Genomic DNA, 19,570 nt, shown 5'->3' on the forward strand with positions numbered 1-19,570 from the left:
AATGCCAAAGAAAAAATGCAACTACACAAAAAACAAATAAAGGAGAATTCAGGAAAGGAGAAAACAGGAGAAAAACAACAAGGGGTAGTGTGATCATGCTCGTTGCTGAGCTGAGGACTCCGCGATGTTCACTGAAGCGTGGACGAAAAAAGACTGAGGGGATGAGGAGTCGCATAGCCACATATAGAGGTTGGGGGGCGGAGTTCCCGCCCAAAGCAGGAGAAATCGAGCTTGTTAGATTCCGACAAGGTCTCTGCGCAGGTGCATAGCCCATATGTGTAGAAGACAGAGACCACGTTGAAGAACCTAGTTGTTGTGGCTTCCAAAGTAAAATTGTGCCTCAATTCTCAAGATCTGGAAGTAAATCCGCACTGCATAGGATTAGGATACCATGCTGCAAATCTTATCTAGCCCTACGTTCTATTAAAATAGATGGGATAACTTCTAAGTATATGTGTTGTGAAGGTCAGAAAGTATCTGTATTTCTAAGCAGAGTTCAATGTAATCGATTATACATTTGTTAAATATATAATAGTTAAACATTGTACTCTGTTAAATGTATAATACATAAACGTTTTAGCTAAAGGCACAAGTTGGGCTGAACTTTGGGATAGGGGTACCACTTTTGTGTCTACAAAATGTTGCTTTCTTGTTCGCATTCTTTAAGTCTTTGTTACAAAAGGTTCAACTGACAATATTCAAACTTCCCCAAGACAGATTTGCCTAGGTAGTATCTGGTAACAAAGGAAATCAAATTGAAATAAAGAATCACTCTCAGTGTTGACTGCAGGCATTTAAGATTTAATGGCAGCCCACGTCTTCTCAGTGCCTCTCACGGAGAAGAGATAATGTGTGTGAAGAGAAGCAAAATTGTAGGTTTAGTCATGTCAAAACGTGATACATGCCAAAATAGGGATCTGAGGTGTCAGCAATAGCAAAATAAGTGACAAGTGTTAAACTACCCAACAGAAGTAAATTCTGTAATTATTTACCTCTCTGTAGCTATATCAGTGTGTGCTAATCTGTTGCGCACACCCATAGTTAAAAGCATGCCAGACATGAAAATAAAATCTCTTCACTCTCTATATATTTAGGCATATGTTAATAGTGACTTGTCATTCATTGAGATATGACTTTTGGCCGGAGGGGGGAATACATGGAGACAATAATAAAATGGAAGTGCCACTTATTGCAATGCAAGTAAACAAAGCAGCAGCGAGGCCATTGACTCACTATGCTGGGAGCTCCAATACACCATCATCATCTGCAAATGGACATCTTTAATTCGATTCCTGGCACTGTTGGCTGCGCTGAGAATTCTTCCCTCTCTTCCCAACAGGGGTTTGCTCTTTTAAGCATTGCTCCCTGAAGGGAAGGAAAAACCAGAAAAAGGATTTCCAATGACCCAGCACAGATGAATGGATGTGTCAATGGTGAATATTGGTTAAGCTTTGAAATAGGGAATCCTGCAGTGGTCTCTCAGCTTCATCTCCCCACTAGTGGCTGCCACTGTGGACTTCAAATGTTGTAGGAGCCTTTAGGGGACAGGTCATAAATGAAAAACATCAATAAAATGGTTTCATTAAAGAAAAGAAAGAAAGAAATAATAATAAGGGCATTTTTCTGACTCTCCAGATTTTTTGAACATTTCCCTGGATAATTTGATAAGAGATGTTCATCTTAAGAGCAGTCTAGGTGTTCTTATAATTTACATGAAACTCAATGGCTCTTACCTAGTCTGTCTACACTAATTGCTAATGAAGCAATTTAATGCATTCTCCTTTTTTGTAGCCTTCCTGTAATTCTCTAGTCATGTAGTTGCTCGGCCACATTTTCTCCCAGTGTCTTATTCATTTCTCTCCTTATTAGCTTATCAGAAATACAGAAAATAAAAGCAAGCAGTGGTGGTAATTTTCATTTATTCCAGACTAGATCATCTCGCAATTGGGTTAAACACACAAAATATGCTTCCTTTTCATCAAGCTTCATAGTTAGCTTTCCTCCAGTTATCAATCAATCACTTGGTGGCATGATATAATTTCCTAATCATACTAATATCCATGCTTTTATCACTATTAAACCCAGAGCACACACAATTCAATAAGACAGAAGTCTAATTATTTAAATACGGTGTACTACAGCTCTTCTCTAGGGCCATTTATTTTATGAGTTTTTCTCCCTTTCTAAAATTTATTCTGCAATACTAAAAAAAAATAAAAATAAACATTATCATAACCCTCCAAGTAAATAGTGCTTGCTCTTTCCATTTTCAGTAATTATAGCATTTTTCCTGTTTTCACACCAAATTAGAATTCTCCCAATTTTCATTCAGGACAATTCTAGGATATGTGCAGCTAGAACCTGCAGCTAAAGTAGAAACCTATGCTTGTATAATAGACAACTCTGAGCTTTTTTTTTTTCTTTTTTAACCCTACGAGGAGGATCATTTTCATTTCTTCTTTCTCCACATCTACTGAAATTCATGTAGCGGGAACCATGCGTTCAATTCATAGAGAAATCTATACATTTCAGAGGTCATTTCACACTCCTTTCTCTACTTCTTTGTAACAAACACTGCAGGACCAAAGTGCAAGAACTCAGTGGGTGCTCTGACCTTGAAAGGTCACGAGCTGCTTATGTATGACTCTGAGACTCTCTTGGCAAGTGCTCGGTGCATTATGGGAATTTCTCAGGCACCGGCAGGGAGCCCTGCAATCTCTCAGCCCCGGCTGCAAGCAGATGGTTGAAGAAACAAGGTCAAGGGAGCGCTTGCTCCCTTAACCTTGTTTTGAAGGTGGGCTCCCTCAGTGGTTTTGCCACCATGCCGCCAGGAGCCTATTGGCTCCCAGTGATTCTCACGCGTGAAACTGGGCTGGGCTACCTTAGCCCGGTTTTGCCTGTGTGTGAGAACAGCCTCTAGCTCTGCTTTGGATCTGGATGCTGAGTCCAAACACTGGCATTTTTGCCTTTGCTGGACTGTTGGGATGCTATTGCTCAACTAATACTGATACCTCTATAGAGGGGAGACAATCTAGAAATGGCTATGCATTAAATACATAGTTTAATTGAAGAAAACACATTGGGCTCATGACATAGATTTGTTGCAGTTTTACTCTCTTGGCAAACAAAGCTTTATTTACCTGCTGTGTATTTACAATTATTTCAGTGTTATGGTGCAAATGAAAAAGATTTCCAACTGAGTGAGAAAGTTAAAGAGCAAAATGTCTAGAGCATTACACATAATTTTTGCAGTTATCTTCCAGTTATAGGGAAGAATATACACAACGGGGTACAGGAACTGCAGGATCAGGTAGTCCAACCCTAACCAGAAAAGCAACTGTGCAAATCTGTTTGATTAGAGGATGTTGGATCATACCTAAGAACCAATGAGTCAGGCCAAAGTCCAGCATCATGGTCCCTACAGTGGTAAACTAGATGACATGAGAAGCCCAGAAGCAGTTTAAGGCATGCTTTTCTCCTCCTGTTGCTCCCCTGCAACTGGTATTCAGAGGTGTCCTGTCTCTGAACCTGGAGGAAGCTTATAGCCATGAAGACTAGTAGCCATTAAGTCTTGTCCTCTATGAATTGTCTAATCCCTATTTAAAACCCTGCAAGATGGTCATCATCACATCTTGTAGCAGCAAATTCCATAGATTAATATGTGGATTCTTCTGCAGCAAGCCTTGTTCATCTATATGCTTAATAATTTTATCTTTAATTATGCTTTCCAGTTGGATCCTTTTTTAAACACAGGTGTTACATTGGCTACCTTCCAGTCCAATGACAGAAAGGCTGGATTTAGGGGGAACTTAAATATTTTTGTTAGAAGTTATTTAAGAGTTCTCAGGTGGATGCCGTCCAAACCTGGTGATTTGTTAATTTTGTCTTTATTTGATTCTGTTTATTAGACTTTCTCCCTGAGGTCAGTTCTGCCCTGTATCTTCTGTAGTGAAGACACATGCAAATTATTCCATCTCCACATCCTCCTTGTCACTCTCTTCTCATCTAATGCTCCAACTGCTTCCCTGACAGGTTTCCAGCTTATGATTATTTAAAGAAGTTTTTATATTTTGCCTTGATGTTTTTAGCCATATGCTCCTCAACACCCCCCCCCCCCGCATCCCTTTGGGTGAATGCAACTCAAAGCCTACTAAACCTACACCTGTTTAGCTTCTCCTCCAGGAATCTTGGTTTTTGCAGCTTTTTGAAGCTGGGACCAGTGGCTTCACTATGGTTTACAATCCAAGTTCTAATCCCAGCTTCAAATTCTAGTTTGTAAACCACTGTCAAACCACAGCCCCAGTTTTGGATGAATGACAGAGCTGTGGTTTAAACAAATAAGGATTGAAACATTGCAATTCTGTATGGGAGCAGATAAATTAAGGGGAGAAGGGAACAACCTGGCTTGGCAGGCTTTGAGTCACATCCACGACCCAATAAAGCATGATTTGATAGATCATCTGACCTGGACCCAAAGAGTTATTTGAGACTTTAGTGACTACATTATTTTGTTATTTAGTGGCTGATATCCCAACAAACCAGGAACTGGGAGAGACACACTGGGAGCCCTTGCACAACTTCCATCTCCCTGAATGCACACTGTTGCACCAGAGCCTTGCCGGGGCATGGGGAACACTCTGATCTCAAAAGCTTTGGTGCAATAGCATGCATGCATGCAGGGAATTGGGGATTGTCATATGACGGCTCCCAGAACACCCTCTGTTAGGGATGTACAAGGAACGGGATTTGTGTTCTGTTCCAAGGTCAGAACAGAAGTAATTGGAATGTTCAGTGGAACAACCAGTCGAGACTGCTGTTCCAATGGAACAAGCATGAAATGTTTTGAGCGTTCCGAGCAACATCTTGGAGGTCTGTTTTTCCCTTGCTGTTTTGTTTTGGCACTGGCTTCCAATTGGCTTGCAATCTCCTTGCTTCTTGGTTGGCTTGTCATAATACAAATCAAGTTCCTCAAAGTGTGCCCACTTCGTTAGTCAGGATGTCAGCCAGTGGTTTGTAGGATAAGATTATCCATTATTTAAAGTATCACAATACTATGGGTAATTTTGCTGATATGGAAATAATCCAACAGAAAGCTACCTAGTAGCCTCTTGGGGGAGATTCCATAATTCCCCTGACACTTGTTTAGGGCATAATGCATTGCAAGAGTTCATGAGGACTCAAGCCTAAGCATCCAGTTCCAATGCCAGCACAGCACAGCACAACACTATACCAAAGTGCTATCTATTTTATTTTTAAAAAAATTTGCTGGCATCAGACAGATTTCCCCCTTCCTAGGAAGATAGATACTTTTGGAACATCTAACATGGATTCATCAAACGCAGACAATAGTATCAGCAGATATTCCCTGTCAGCACAAGGCTGTCTGAGGGTTAGAAAAAGGAGCAAAAGGGCACATAGAAGGGGACAAAGGTATGTGCCAGTATGCACAGTTCAGTACAGAGAGGAATTCATATATAGAAGTTCACAAACCTATTGGAAATAGACTGAGTCAGGTGCACAAGTCTAAGATACATTAAGCAGTGGTTCCCAACCTGGGAGCCTCCAGATTTTGCTGAACTACAACTTCCATCATCCCCAGCCACAATACATTGTAGCTGGGGCTGATGGGAGTTGTAGTTCAGCAACATCTGGAGGCCCCCAGGTTGGAAACAATCAGGTCAGGATCAAAAAATTCTTTAGGAGTTCTTAAGAGCTTGGGCAAACCCAGTGGGATTTTTGATTTCTGTCCATTTGAACAGCTGGTTCCTCTCAATTTAAAGAAAGATTTAGTATGTGGTACAAGAAGAGGTTCGCAAGTACTAACATACCTTACTAGTAGGGGTGCACTGAACGGGGTTTGATTCAAACTGGGCGGGTTTGCAATCAAACTGAATTGGACCTGGTTTTATTTGAACTGGTTCAGCAGTTCGAACATCTATTGCAGCCGCCATTTTGTCTGGTAGTTTTTTCCCTTGCTAATTGGTTTTTTGCCACTGCCTTCCGAATGGCTTGCAATATTCTTTCTCTGGTTGGCTTGTTGTCATTCAAAATCAAGTGTTGTCAGGGCAACTCTGCCTCCATTGACTGGGGGACAGGTATGAGGGAGGGAGCAGCAAAAATTAAGAGAGTTCCAAACTGTATTTAAAGCCAGGCAATGCTTGCCTGGCTTAACTCTGCCACTGGATCTTTGGAGGAAGAGCTGGATGCTTTGCTTCACCCCTTGCTTTCGCTGTGGACCCCTGCCCTGCTGGGCCTTAGACAGAGGCTTACCACAGTCTATTTTTTTCTTTAATTTTGCAGTGACAACTGCTTTTTGTTTTCCAAAGTTTCAGCACTCCAGTAACTTAACTGGTTGCTATTTTTACTTCTGTTCCTTTGGGGGGGGGCTCTGTTGGCCCCCATCTGCCTTCCCCCCAGCTGCCCTCCCCTCAGAGTGTCCGTGTGTGCTGCTTGGCCTGATTGTCTGAGCTCTCTCCTGGTCAGACTTCAGCAAAAGATGCCGAAAGAAGACAATGTCAGATTGGTAAGCAACCCCTGCCCCACAGAGTGACCCCCCCTTGGTTAGAGTATTTTCTTTTAAATAGGGCCTAGTTTGGGGAAGGATGTCCTCCAGGAGGGTGCATGACAGAACTAGGTGCAGCATGGCAGGCGGGGTGTGTGTGTTGATGCTGGTTGGGGGCTGCTGCTGGTTGGGGGAGTGGGCAGCGAGAGGTGCCTACTCCTCAAGTCACTGTCACTGCTATCCCCCCCCCAGGGGACTCTGCGTGCAAGGTCACCTATCTGGTGCCACCCGTGGCGGCTAAGGTAGAAGTGTGAATGTGCAAGCAACACATGCTGTCTGCACCCACTGCAAGGCACAGGTCAGCATGGACAAGGCTGCCAAGTGTTTTGGGACATCAGCAATGCTGAGGCACCTCCAAAGGCATCATTCGGGTGTCCTTGCTCCTGCTGCCAATGCTAGGCTGCCTGGTGTGCCCTTGATTAGAGGTGGCAAGGCAAATGTTCCTGCCCTCAATGCTGGTGATGTTGCCAGTTGCGCAGTGGGTGAGAAAGAGGTCTGGATCAGCCAGAGATGCCAGGTTTTTCCAGTCGCTCTTCTCATGGATAAGAAGATGGGTGAGCTCCAGACCTTACTGAGCACTGGGAAAGCACGCATCCTGGCAGGTAAGGTGAGAACGGGCATGGTGGATCAGCTCAGCAACACCTTGGGTCAATCGGCAGAGCATGGTTTTGCCTACCTAAGTGACCCAAGGATGAAGTGCAATGCTGTCATCCCTGATGAGCTGCCCAGGTGGAGGGATCATCTAGTTCAAGAGATCAGGCAGGCCGAGGAGAGGAGACTGGGTTGGAACCAGGAAGAGCGTGATGGAGTGCCTACTTCTGCTCACTATACTCCCAGCAGCAGCATCACCACTGCTTCCCAGGCCAGCAGTGTGGTGTTCCTGGCAGCACCAATGCAGCTGACTATTCTGCCCATGTGTTCCACCCAGTGGTTCACTTGGGGGTGCCATGGTGCCTTTCCAGGGGTATGGGAGAAGTAAAAAAGCTGCCTGCTTCTCCTCCTCCCATCGGGCCACGCTGTATGTGGGGGGAAGTCGCCTGGGAGCCAGAAGTGAGGGTGGGCTGGGTGCGTCGGCGCATCCTCCCTGGTGGAGCTCCTCGCAGTGGCTACTGGCGGCGGCTCAGGATGGGGGAGCCGCCGAGCAGAGAGGCGCCAGAGGCCGGCTCGGTGCTGTGCCGGCTTCTCGTTGGGGTTTACCATTGCCATCTGTAGTTAACTTTTAAAACGTGAGTCCTCAGGATCTTTCCTTCGCAGAGCCGCGCACGCGCCTACCCTGTCCTGGAGGCGGCATTCAGAGGGACAAGGGGCGGCAGGGAGGTATCCTGCCACCCCAATTATTACAATATATACGAGCCCTGGAGGGGGAAAAGCGGCGGGAGGGGTAAGTAAACCCTCTCTGCCCTTAAAGAAACCCACCCCACAGTGCTGGACCGAAGCTCTGCGGTTCCGTGCACACCCCTATTTCCTTCTCCAAACTGCAGCACAAGTGATAAGACTATGGGAGGCTGCTAGTCATTTTTCTCACCAGAGGTATTTTATCCTAGCACACTGGCAAGTGGTTTGTGAATGCCTGTGTATAGTGGGTTGCTGTTTGAGTAACACCAGTTTAAATCTCCCAGTGCATAATTATATGATTCCCTGGATTCAGTTCCATATATTTCCACCCCACCCCTATTCCTTGTTTAAACATCATGCATTATACTCATGAAATATTAGTTTTCAGTCATGTGCACATTATTTTATTGCAAGTTACTATGAGGTAGGGATGTGCAAACCGGCTTGACGTCGAGCCAGTTCGATGTTGAGCCAGTTCGGTATGACGGTCCGGGATCGAACCGAACCACTACCCCCTGTTCAGTCCGACCCCAGACTGAACACCTACTGACTGTTCGGGGGTCTGTGGACTTTAAAGAAAAATAGTTCTGTCACTTATTCCCTTCGGGGAAGGAGGCGGCAGGGGGGTCCGCGGAGGTTTCCACCTTGTGATCGAGGGGGCTTGTTTCAGGCTCCCCCCCACACTTCCGCATTAAGCTCCACGCAAAACTGCAATGCCCTGTTTGCTAATCACTGTTTGCTAATCTCTTGGGCCTTCACCACTTATATAGAGAGAGTAGGCGTCAAACTGAGACAGGAATGTGGCTCACAGGAATGTGGCCCCTCCCACCAGGTGTGACTCATTACAGCCCTAGCTGACTCCTGCCTCTGTCTCCCTCTGTATGGTGATGACCCATATGTCAAATCAAACTGCCATGTTTGCGAAAACTGCCACATCTATTTTCTGCATTCCTGGAGAATATTATTGTAAATTGCAAAGGTGCCTTGTTAAACTGAATATTTCTATTTTCATATTTTATTTTGAAAAATTAAGAATAATTAACTCATTTTAATGGCTTTAAATCATATACAATAAAACTCTGATAATGATAAAATGCTCTCAAAATAATGTATATTATTTATTTTAAATTACACCTTAACTGATAATCCATTAAAAGCTTTAATTTAAATGGATTAGGTACCTAATTCTCTACTGATTCACTTTGACTTGAGTCTCATTTATTTCAATGTACAGACATTCAAGTAAATTCATTATCTCTAAATAACAGCCTAAAGAAGCAATCCTAAACACACTTACTTGGGAGTCTCACTGAATTCAAGAGAATTTACTTAGGAGTAGATTGTGCTGAAAAGAACTAAAGACAGAAATCACCAACATTGTAACCAACAAAAGGAAGCTTTTAATTATCTGAACTTAGAAAAGTCTCCTTCTCATATTGTCACCCTTGTCCAGAAACAGAACAGTACAACCATCTGCAACACTTGGGATGACAGCCAAGGTGGTGCAACAGTTAGAGTGCTTGACTAGGACCAGGGAGATGCAAGTTCAAACCCCCATTCAGTCATGAAATTCACTGGGTGACACTTCACCAGACATTTATTTCTCAGCCTAACTTACTTCACAGGACTGTTGTGAGGATAAACATATCCATGTATACAACTCTGGGCTCCTTGGAGAAAGAACGGGATACAAATGTAAAATGTGACACCACAAGCAACAATTCTTTTTTCCAAGAGAGTTCTGAATCTGAAAGATGCTTTCAAAACTAATTCTAGTTTTCTGAAAAAGAAAACTAACATATGCCTCCAGTCTAATGTATTGCTGTATTAAGTAAATCTGAATATTGAATTGTCATTGCACACAGTAAATGTTATAGGAATTGTAGACAGTTTGGCCACGTGAAATTCGTATGCCATGTAAACAATATGTCCTAGAAAATGCTGCCCTCTCCAATTTCTCCCTCATCAGTATCACTTTCTGAAAGATCAATCTTCTGGTTCTGAGCTTGCATTTTCATCTCCATTGACTTCAGCGAACGGAAGATTTGCACGGATTAAAACAAATTACTCTTTCACATGTTAGCTTGTTACTTGACTTGATGTAGATTTCCAATCAGTAGTTGTTGCTTTTTTAACGAGCTGCAAAATGACATACTCCAGGATAACTAAGAGGATTTGTGAGTTATACATATCTAATAGGGGTGTACGAAGTGGTACTAAAAAAAGTTTCAGAGCCTTCCTCAGTGCTTCTAGGGGGCACTCTATTTGAATCAGCGCTGAAAAGGACCAGGCCAGTTCGACTCCATCCAAATCAAAGCAGTGGTTTTGATTCCTTTTCCCCTCCGTTGTAATTCCCTTATCAGGCTGGAGAAGATGCTCCCAGCAGCAAGGGAGCTGTGGCTGGAATGTGCAGCTTCTGTATCAATGGATTCAGGAAAAGAGATTTTTGCTGTTAGCCCTACAGTCCTGACAAAGGCACAGAGTTTCTTTAAACTGTAGTCTTTTCAGAGGCCCTTTCCAGGAATGCAGGATTTTTAAAAATCCCAACACCCTGCCCCGCTGTCTTCCTGGACCTATTTGAAACAGAAGCTTCGCATCCACAACTAGCTTACCACCAGGAACATCTTGCTGATAAGTACATGGGAGTGGGGAATGTAGAGCTTGACCCATAGAGAACGGGAGATCTCCCATTGAAATAACTCATCTGGTGGCTACATGGGCCTTCTCTGTTGCTGCCCCAAGACTCTGGAATATGCTCCCTCCTGAAATAAGAGCTTCCCCATCTGACAACTTTTTAAAAGTCCCTAAAGACTTATTTTTTCACCCAAGCTTTTTAACTTGACTGTGGTTTTAAATTGTTCGAATGTTTTCATTTTAATCTGTTTTATGTTGTTGTAAACTGTCCAGAGACAGAAGTTTGGGACGGTCTACAAATTTGATATTTTGGACTTAAGTTTACTTTATTATGTGGAAATACTTATGTGGAAAGGGAAATGCCGGATGTTCAAGTTGGTTTCAGAAAAGGCCGAGAAACAAGAGACGTCATTGCTGATGCACGCTGGATAATTGGGAAAGCCAAAGAATACCAAAAGTAAGTCAATATGTGCTTTATTGACTATAGAAAAGTCTTCGATTGTGTCGATCATGTCAAGTTGTGGAATATCCTTAGAAAGATGGGTGTCCCAGAACATCTCATTGTTCTCATGAGAAACCAATACACAGGACAGGAAGCCACAGTCCAGACAAAACATAGTGCAACAGATTGGTTCCAGATCAGCAAAAGAGTAAGGCAAGGTTGTATACTTTCTCCTTATTTATTCAACTTATATGCTGAACATATACTGAGAGAAGCTGGATTGGAAGAAGATGAGCCTGGTTTTAAAGTTGGAGGAAGAAATATCAATAACTTGCTGATGACACCACTCTGATAGCTGAGAATGCGGATGATCTGCAAGCTCTAAAAATGAAATTAAGGAGCACAGTGAAAAAATGGGACTATGACTAAATGTCAAGAAGACTAAACTAATGACAATGGGTACAGCAACCAGCCTCAGAATTGATAATGAAGACATTGAAATGGTGGATAGTTTCCAACCATCAACAGTAAAGGATCCAGCACTCAAGAAATACTCTGCAGACTAGCACTTGGTAGTGTTGCAATGAAGTCCTTGAAAAGGATATTTAGATGCCGTAATGTGTTTATACCATTAGAATCGTTCGGACAATGAACTTTGGTGCTGGAGAAGACCTTTGAGGATATCATGGACAGTCAGGAAAACAAACAAATGGATCCTAGAACAAATCAATCCAGAATTTTCACTCAAGGCACAAATGACCAGACTCAAACTATCATACTTCAGACACATTATGCGAAAACCAACCCAGCTGCTTTGAGAAGTCCATAATGCTGGGGAAAGTTGAAGGAAAAAGAAGAAGAGGACAACCAGCAGCAAGGACTCGATTACGACAACAATGAATATACCACTGAAAGATCTTAAAGGCCAAGTTGAAGACAGATCATCCTGGAGAGAATCTATGTGGTCGTGAAGAGTCGACACCGACTTGCCAGCACTCAATCAATCAAGTTTGGACATTCTGTTATACATACTGTGTGAGGGCAGAAGAGGACACACATGAGCCTGAGATCTGCTCCCAATGTCACAGTGTGTACAGATTCCAGGTGAGAAAGCAGGAAAATATCAACTAAACAGATTTTGGGTGTGATTCCTTTGCTATGCAATACCTTTTCAAATGCAGGCCTTTGGGGAGTGAGGGAGCATTTTGCTACACTTTGGAGAGAAATAGGACATAAGATGTTCTTCTCCCATAGTTGCCCACTATATGGGGAATAATTCAGAATTGAAATGAAATGGCTCCACTTGTCTCCTCCTTCCTCTGCAGACTGCTTGACAACCATTTCTTAAGTGTCACAAACTCTCAGTCATTAGCCCTAACAGCGCACAGATGGAACAATATTTGCGATGTCAGTGGCATTCAATTAGGATGATACCAACTCAGAACATTAAGCCAGTTAAACTATGCTTTAGGCAAAGCATAGCTTGTAATATGAGCTTATACATTATCACTTGGAATTTTTATTTGGGTTTTGAGGTAAAAGGTATGAACCATTTATATATATATTTACATATATAAAAAGGACCAGCTGCTAGGATTTTACTTTTCCCACAGGTGAAGGTGGAGAGAAAACAACAACCTCAAAATAGTTTTCAAATTGACATCCGACCATTTTTACAAGGATGTAGGTGTAAGCTAAATTAAAATGCTGCAAAATACAAGAGGCTAGAAACTCCACATTCACAAGCTCGGTTAAAAAATATGAACAAAGCAGACTGGAGAAAGTCTGACTGATACTGAAGAGTCACTCTTCAAGCAGCAATGAGTGCCTGTTTGATTCTCAATGTAACGATTATGTATCACCAAGATGTTTTGAGTTTCACATACAGACACAAATTTCTTTCCTCATCTTGAATCTTCCTGCTTTAAGAACATAAGAACAGCCCTGCTAGATCAGGCCAAAGGACTATCTAGTCCAGTATCCTGTTATACACAGTGGCCCACCAAATGCCCCTGAGAAGCCCACAGGCAAGAGGTGAGGGCATATCTTCTCTCTTGCTGTTGCTCCCCAGCAACTGGTATGCAGAGGCTTCTTGCCTCTGAGGTGGCCTATAGCCACCAGACTAGTAGCCACCAATAGACATGTCCTCAATGAATATGTCTAAGACCCTTTTAAAGCCATCCAAGCTAGTGGCCATCACCACATCCCGTGGCAGAAAATTCCATAGATTAATTATGAGCTGTGTGAAAATGTGCCTCCTTTTGTTGGGTCTAAATTTCCTGGCTTTCAATTTCATGGGATGACTCCTGGTTCTAGTGTTGTGAAAGAGGGAGAAAAATGTCTCTCCGTCCACTCTCTCTACTCCATGCATAATTTTATTATGCCTCTACCATGCCCCCCTTTCCAAATTAAAAAGCCCCAGATACTGTAGCCTTGCCTCAGAGGGAAGATGCTCCAGGCCTCTCCCTGATCATCTTGGTTGCCATCTTCTGCACCTTTTCTAGTTCTACAATGTCCTTCTTAAGATACAGTGACCAGAACTGCACTTATTCCAAATGTGGCAACACCATAGATCTCTACAAGGGCATTATAATATTAGCATTTTCAATCCCCTTCCTAATGATCCCTAGCATAGAATTAGCCTTCTTCACAGCTGCTGTGTACCTGCCGTGCACTGAATTGACACTTTCAATGAGCTGTCACCATGATTTCAATGAATTGTCCACCAAGCTCTCTGTCCTGGTCAGTCACTGACAGCTCAGACTCCATCAGTGTATATGTGGAGTTGGGCTTTTATGCCCCAATATACATCACTTTAAATAATAAAAAACTGTACACTTGATTACATTGAACCCCATTTGCCATTTTGTCACCCACTTACCCAGTTTGGAGAGATCCTAAATAATTTAGTATGATCTGCAAATTTGGCCACTACACTGGTTACCCCAACTTCTACATCATTTATGAACAAGTTAAAGAGCACTGATCCCAGTACAGATACTTGGGGGACACCACTTCTTACTTTCCTCCAATGTGAAAATTGTCCATTTTTTTCCTACCCTCCTGTCCTTCAGCCAGTTTCCTGTCCTTCAACCAGTTACAGATCCATACATGAACTTGCCCCCTCATCCCATTACTGCTACATTTACTCAAGAGTCTTTGGTGCGGAACCTTGTCGTGAGCTTCTTGGAAGTCCAAGTGTACTATGTCAACCAGATCACCTTTATCCACGTGCCTACTGACACTGTCAAAGAACTCTAAAAGGTTAGTGAGGCAAGACTTGCACAAGCCACGCTGCTTCTCCTCAGCTCTTGCCTGTGGGCTTCCAAGGGGCATCTGGTGGGTCACTGTGTATACGTGGATGCTGGACTAGATAGTCCTTTGACCTGTTCCAACTGTTCTTATGTTTTTGTTCTTTTGAATGTGTGTGGCCATAACAGGAAAGGTTTATAAACAAAACAGCCACAAACACCTCCAATCAGGATACTTGTGACTATGTTTGGTACAAGCTGGAGGGTCTTGGAGGGAAGAATGATTATGGCTGGAGGGAATGGCTGGAGGGAAGAATGATTAAATTGACTTATAAAATCATCTCTTTCTCTCCACCCCAACTTTTTGATAAAGATATGGGATCATTTCTGTGCTAGTTTGAGGTGAATAAAGTGAAGTCTGCACATATTTGGTTGCTGTGAAGTCTAAACAAGGCTTAGTGGCCCCTCTAATTTTTTTCATCTCTGGGCGGAATAAATTTTGTTCTGGGCGGCAGTATCAAGGCAGTGTGCATGCACCTGTATTCAGAATGGGGCCTTCCTGATTCAACCTGAGTGGGATCTAAAATGAATTGAGTGGACATCCAAAAACTTGTGAGTGTGCGCATGTCTTAGAGGGAACCACCATGACATTTTATTGGATTGCTATAAAATGAATGAGATAAAGCTTGCAGAGTAATCTGAATAATAAGTTTGGAAATTTATGAATGAATTTGCCATACAATAACAGCATGATTTAATGTAATTTATGTGGCAGGTAGCTCAACTAAAGTAAGCTTAATGCAATATCTAGTTATCGCAGGTGAACATGCTTCTATTTTTAAATTTCCTACTTAGTTATGTCTCAATAGATCAATGTAAACAAACAACATTGGAAACCACCTTACAACTGAGAATAATGCAGTGAGCTACTCAGATTGCTGAGTGACTGACTTAAGAAGAGTCACAACACACTTAGTGGCATTCAGCCAATCTCTCTAGGAACACAATGACCCCATCTTTATTCGGAAAACTGAGTTTGAAAAAGACTCTATTCCCTAAAGCAATTCTCAGCACTGCTTAAAAAGCTTGGAAAAAATCAGATTAGAGTTAACCAGGTTATGTAGATGTTATGAGAGTGTAACTTCTAAAAATAACTTCATAGATCAATTCAAGTCAACCTCAAATAGAGATTTCACCTTCTGCACAGCACAGCATTGTATGTTATATAATTCTGCTCTCAAATTATCAAATTGATATAGTAACCATGTAAGAAAGTGTTAAGACTCTTGTGCTTTGAATGGATTTCTGTCTTGAAAGTTTTATGCCATCACATTATGTACAGTATCTGATGGAGCTATTATGTTGCATTTTACAATGCCTCTGGGTGGACATGAATAGAATAAATCATTTTAATAAATATGTTCTCCAAGTACATTAATAAGGGCTATAATGGGAAGACAGATCACTGTGTTATCTTCTAACTCCTATAGTAACCTTTTACAGGTAAGAAGCAAGGTGCCTATTCGGATATCATACAAAAACAAAAGAAAATACAAAAGAAAATCAACATTCAGTACATTATTTTCAATATAATTTCCATAGCACTTTCTTTCACTTTTTAAACACATCACTTTCATGTACTCTCATGACCGTAGTGACTTGTTTCAAACCACTCAGTAATGTTCATGGATAATCAAGATGTGAAACTACCTCCAATATTCCCTTCCACCACCATCAAGCAGGTGATGCCACCAACTCATTGACTTACAACTACAGAAAGCCAGTCATAATAATAGAAATAGCATTAAGATAATGTCTAACAGTAAGCCTCATAAACTGAACTGTTGTGACATATAATCAATGGCAGTCCTGATAAAACAATATTCCGGATAACCTTGCTTATTTAAAACATTCAACTTACACACATACACAGAGCGTTTCAACTAAGCTATTCAAAAATGATCACAAGCATCCAAAGAGAAAATACCCTTGCATACTTCAAAAAGAGAGGGAGTTTCACACTCTAACTTCACATAATTTAGTCTTGAAAGCAACATAACTGCCATATATATTAATCCACTAGAGTACACATTGAACGCATTGTTTCCAAGCACCACTGAATAAATGTCTCTGTAGAATTGCTTCCATAGTAGAACAGTTTCGTGCTCTGTATATGTAAAGAGAATGTAAGTTACTCCTTTGCTGAAACACCACCTACAGTAGGAAACTGAGTTACATGTGGCTAAATCAATTTCCATACAGGTTTGTCGCTACAGTAACAAAGGTAAATTGTTGTAGAGCCTTCCATATTGATGCATATTGAGATACACAGGTTTGTTTGTTCAAAGCCAAAGGGACTCCAGAACAAATAAGTACTTAAGATTTACCAAGAATGAGGAAGGGGAAGGGAAGACTTATTCTATTAAAATTTCCACATATATGTCAAAATATTTATACCTGCCAGATGTTTTCACTAGCATGATATTCCATGCATTTATTTGAAAGAAAATGACTGCAGATAGGGTTGCTGCTGCCACATGGCCATCTGACCCAAGCCCCTTTCAGACATTTGTTACACATTCAAAGAACATGTGTGTTGGGGGTGGGGGTGAGATTGCAGTATTGCAATGGGAGGCTGCACCACTGACCTACACATGCTCTTTGAAAGTTCTGGAAAGGTATCAGTGCATGCAACTGCTAAGCGCAGAGGGCTTCCTCCAGGCATTCAAGAAGCCAGGAATCTCAAATGCATGAAGAAGAGTCTCCTGGCATATAGACACACAATGAAGGTCTTCAGAGACTCCAGCTCAAGAAAGCTTACCTGGCAGATGTCCCACCCCCCAATACATCTCTAGACATTAGTCACTGGTTAGTCAAAGGCCTAGAGCACCTTTCTTATGAGGCAAGGCTACACCACCTGGGGCTATTGAGTTTAGAAAAAAGATGACTGCGGGGAGACATGATAGAGGTCTATAAAATCATGCATGGTGTGGAGAAAGTGGATAGAGAGAAATTCTTCTCCCTCTCATAACATTAGAACCAGGGGGCATCCCATGAAATTGATTGCCTGGAAATTTAGGACTAGCAAACAGAGGTACTTTTTCACACAACGCATAATCAACTTGTGGAATTCTCTGCCACAAGATGTGGTGACTGCTAACAACCTGGATGGCTTACAGAGGAGTTTGGATAACTTCATAGAGGAGAGGTCTACCAATGGCTACTAGTCGGAGGGCTACACGCCACCTCCAGCCTCAAAGGCAGGATGCCTCTGAGTACCAGTTGCAGGGGAGTAACTGCAGGAGAGAGGGCATGCCCTCAACTCCTGCCTGTGGCTTCCAGTGGCATCTGGTGGGCCACGGTGTGAAACAGGATGGTGGACTAGATGGGCCTTGGGCCTGATCCAGCAGGGCTGTGCTTATGTTATTAGTCTAAGGAACCATTTGTTTGACCTGATGCACAGCCTCATATTCAGCAGAGAGCACGTGAGAACTCTCCATACTCACAGATGTTGGTGGGGAGAGTAGAAGCTGAAGCATGTTTAGGAAGAGGATAAAAGTTTGGTGAAAACATTTATTCAGAACAAAGCAGTAGTCCAGCCTTTTTGGGAAGATGCTGGCAAAGATGACAAGTTTGCTAAAATCAAGAAGTCAGACAGACCGCTCCCCACCCCTGCTATCTAAACAACTGAATAAAAGATAGTCTTCAATGGACTCTGAAGGAGTGGGAATGTGGTGATAGAACAAATCTCCCTGGGCAGGAATTCCAATGACTCGGGGCAACCACTGAGAAGGCTCTGCCCTGTGGCCACAATTGAGGCTCAGCAGGTGTCTACACATGGAGTAGCACCCCGCCCAGAATATCTTGTAACAGGGGTAACAGAAAGTACTTAAGGTAGCTAGGGTCCAAACCATTTAGGATTTTAAAAGCTTAATCCAGTACCCTGAATTGAACCCAGAAGCAAAATTGGCATAGAGTGCAGCCCTTTTTAGAATCAGAGTAATATAGTCACTCTGGGCAGTTCCTGAGAGTAAACTGGCTATAGCATTCTTCACAAGTTGCTGTTTCCAAATGCTCTTCAAGGGCAGCCCCACGTACAGCACAGGGCAGTCTACAAAAACAAAACAACCATAGCAATAAAAAACAACACTGAATAAAAGCAGCAGTTAAAACAATGTAAAAAGCTTGGAAGATAACAGAAAGATCCTTGCCTGGTGCTGAAAAGACAAGAGCAGAATGCCAGGCAAATCTCCCTGAAGAGAGAATCTGGTCAATGACGCCTACTAGTTATTTTGTACAAGCTTAACTTTCCTCATATTTATTTTGCATACCACCATCTGAAGAGAGAGAGTTGTTTAACTGGTAGAGTCTGCCTTAGAATGAGGGGTGGAGAATTCAGGGCCTTTTCCAGACCTATAGTTAAGATTCCACTATTTAATTAGTTTTCAAAGAACCGTCATCATGGATGTAGGGATGACTAGGAGTCAGTTCAGCTGCAACAATGTTTAGAAGTAGAGAAAGGCTGATTCTCTAGAAGCGGTGATGGTTTTTGTTTTGGTTGTGCATTATAGTCTACTAGTAGGGAAAGCTCATCATTGACCAGGCAAAGCCCTTTTGCATAAATTACACTTCTAGGCACGTTCAAGATATTAAATGGAATAATGACCATATATGGTAAATTTGAATCTGAGAAAGATCTGCTTTTCTTGGGCATGATGCCATTTTTGAATTATTAATTTGATTTTTGAATGTTAAAAACTTACTGAGAACAACAACAGCTAAAATATGCTGATTAACTCAGAATTTCTGCACAAACAAACAAACAAACAAACATGTCCCTAAGCATATTCCAGTGTAAAAAAGTAGTATAATCAGCTAATTTAAGTGGCAGGAATGTTCATGTAAAATTTGGTATCTGTAGGTAATTCACAAATATGATATTCAGAATTTCTTCCAAAGAACTACAAAAAAATTTCATTCATTCATTTGATTCTATCTATCTATCTATCTATCTTATATACCGCCCTTCCAAAATGGCTCAGGGCGGTTTACAGTTAAAACAAACCACTAAAACCGTAAAGAGCTAAAACAAATTAAAAACAATATAACAGCTGACAATTTAAAAACATTTAAAAACAACAATTAAACCATTACAGTAATTAAAATCCATGAAATCAGGTTTTAAATTTTAAAATAAACCAAAATTTAAAACCCCAAAAATTTAGGATGCTGAGTAAGCTTGGGTGAAAAGATGGGTTTTCAGGTGTTTTTTGAAAATTGGCAGAGATGGAGAGGATCATATCTCAGCAGGGAGCGCATTCCACAATCTCAGGGCAGCGACCGAGA

The 19,570-nt window shown here is 41.9% G+C and overlaps 1 protein-coding gene across 11 annotated transcripts in view; it reads right to left on the reverse strand.

The window, feature by feature from the left end:
- Positions 1-19,570, reverse strand: part of FIGN (fidgetin, microtubule severing factor) — a 178,491-nt gene that overhangs the window by 43,575 nt on the left and 115,346 nt on the right. The window lies entirely within an intron of this gene.

This window comes from Hemicordylus capensis, chromosome 1, assembly GCF_027244095.1.
Source record: "Hemicordylus capensis ecotype Gifberg chromosome 1, rHemCap1.1.pri, whole genome shotgun sequence".
In the NCBI taxonomy this organism is placed as follows: Eukaryota; Metazoa; Chordata; class Lepidosauria; order Squamata; family Cordylidae; genus Hemicordylus; species Hemicordylus capensis.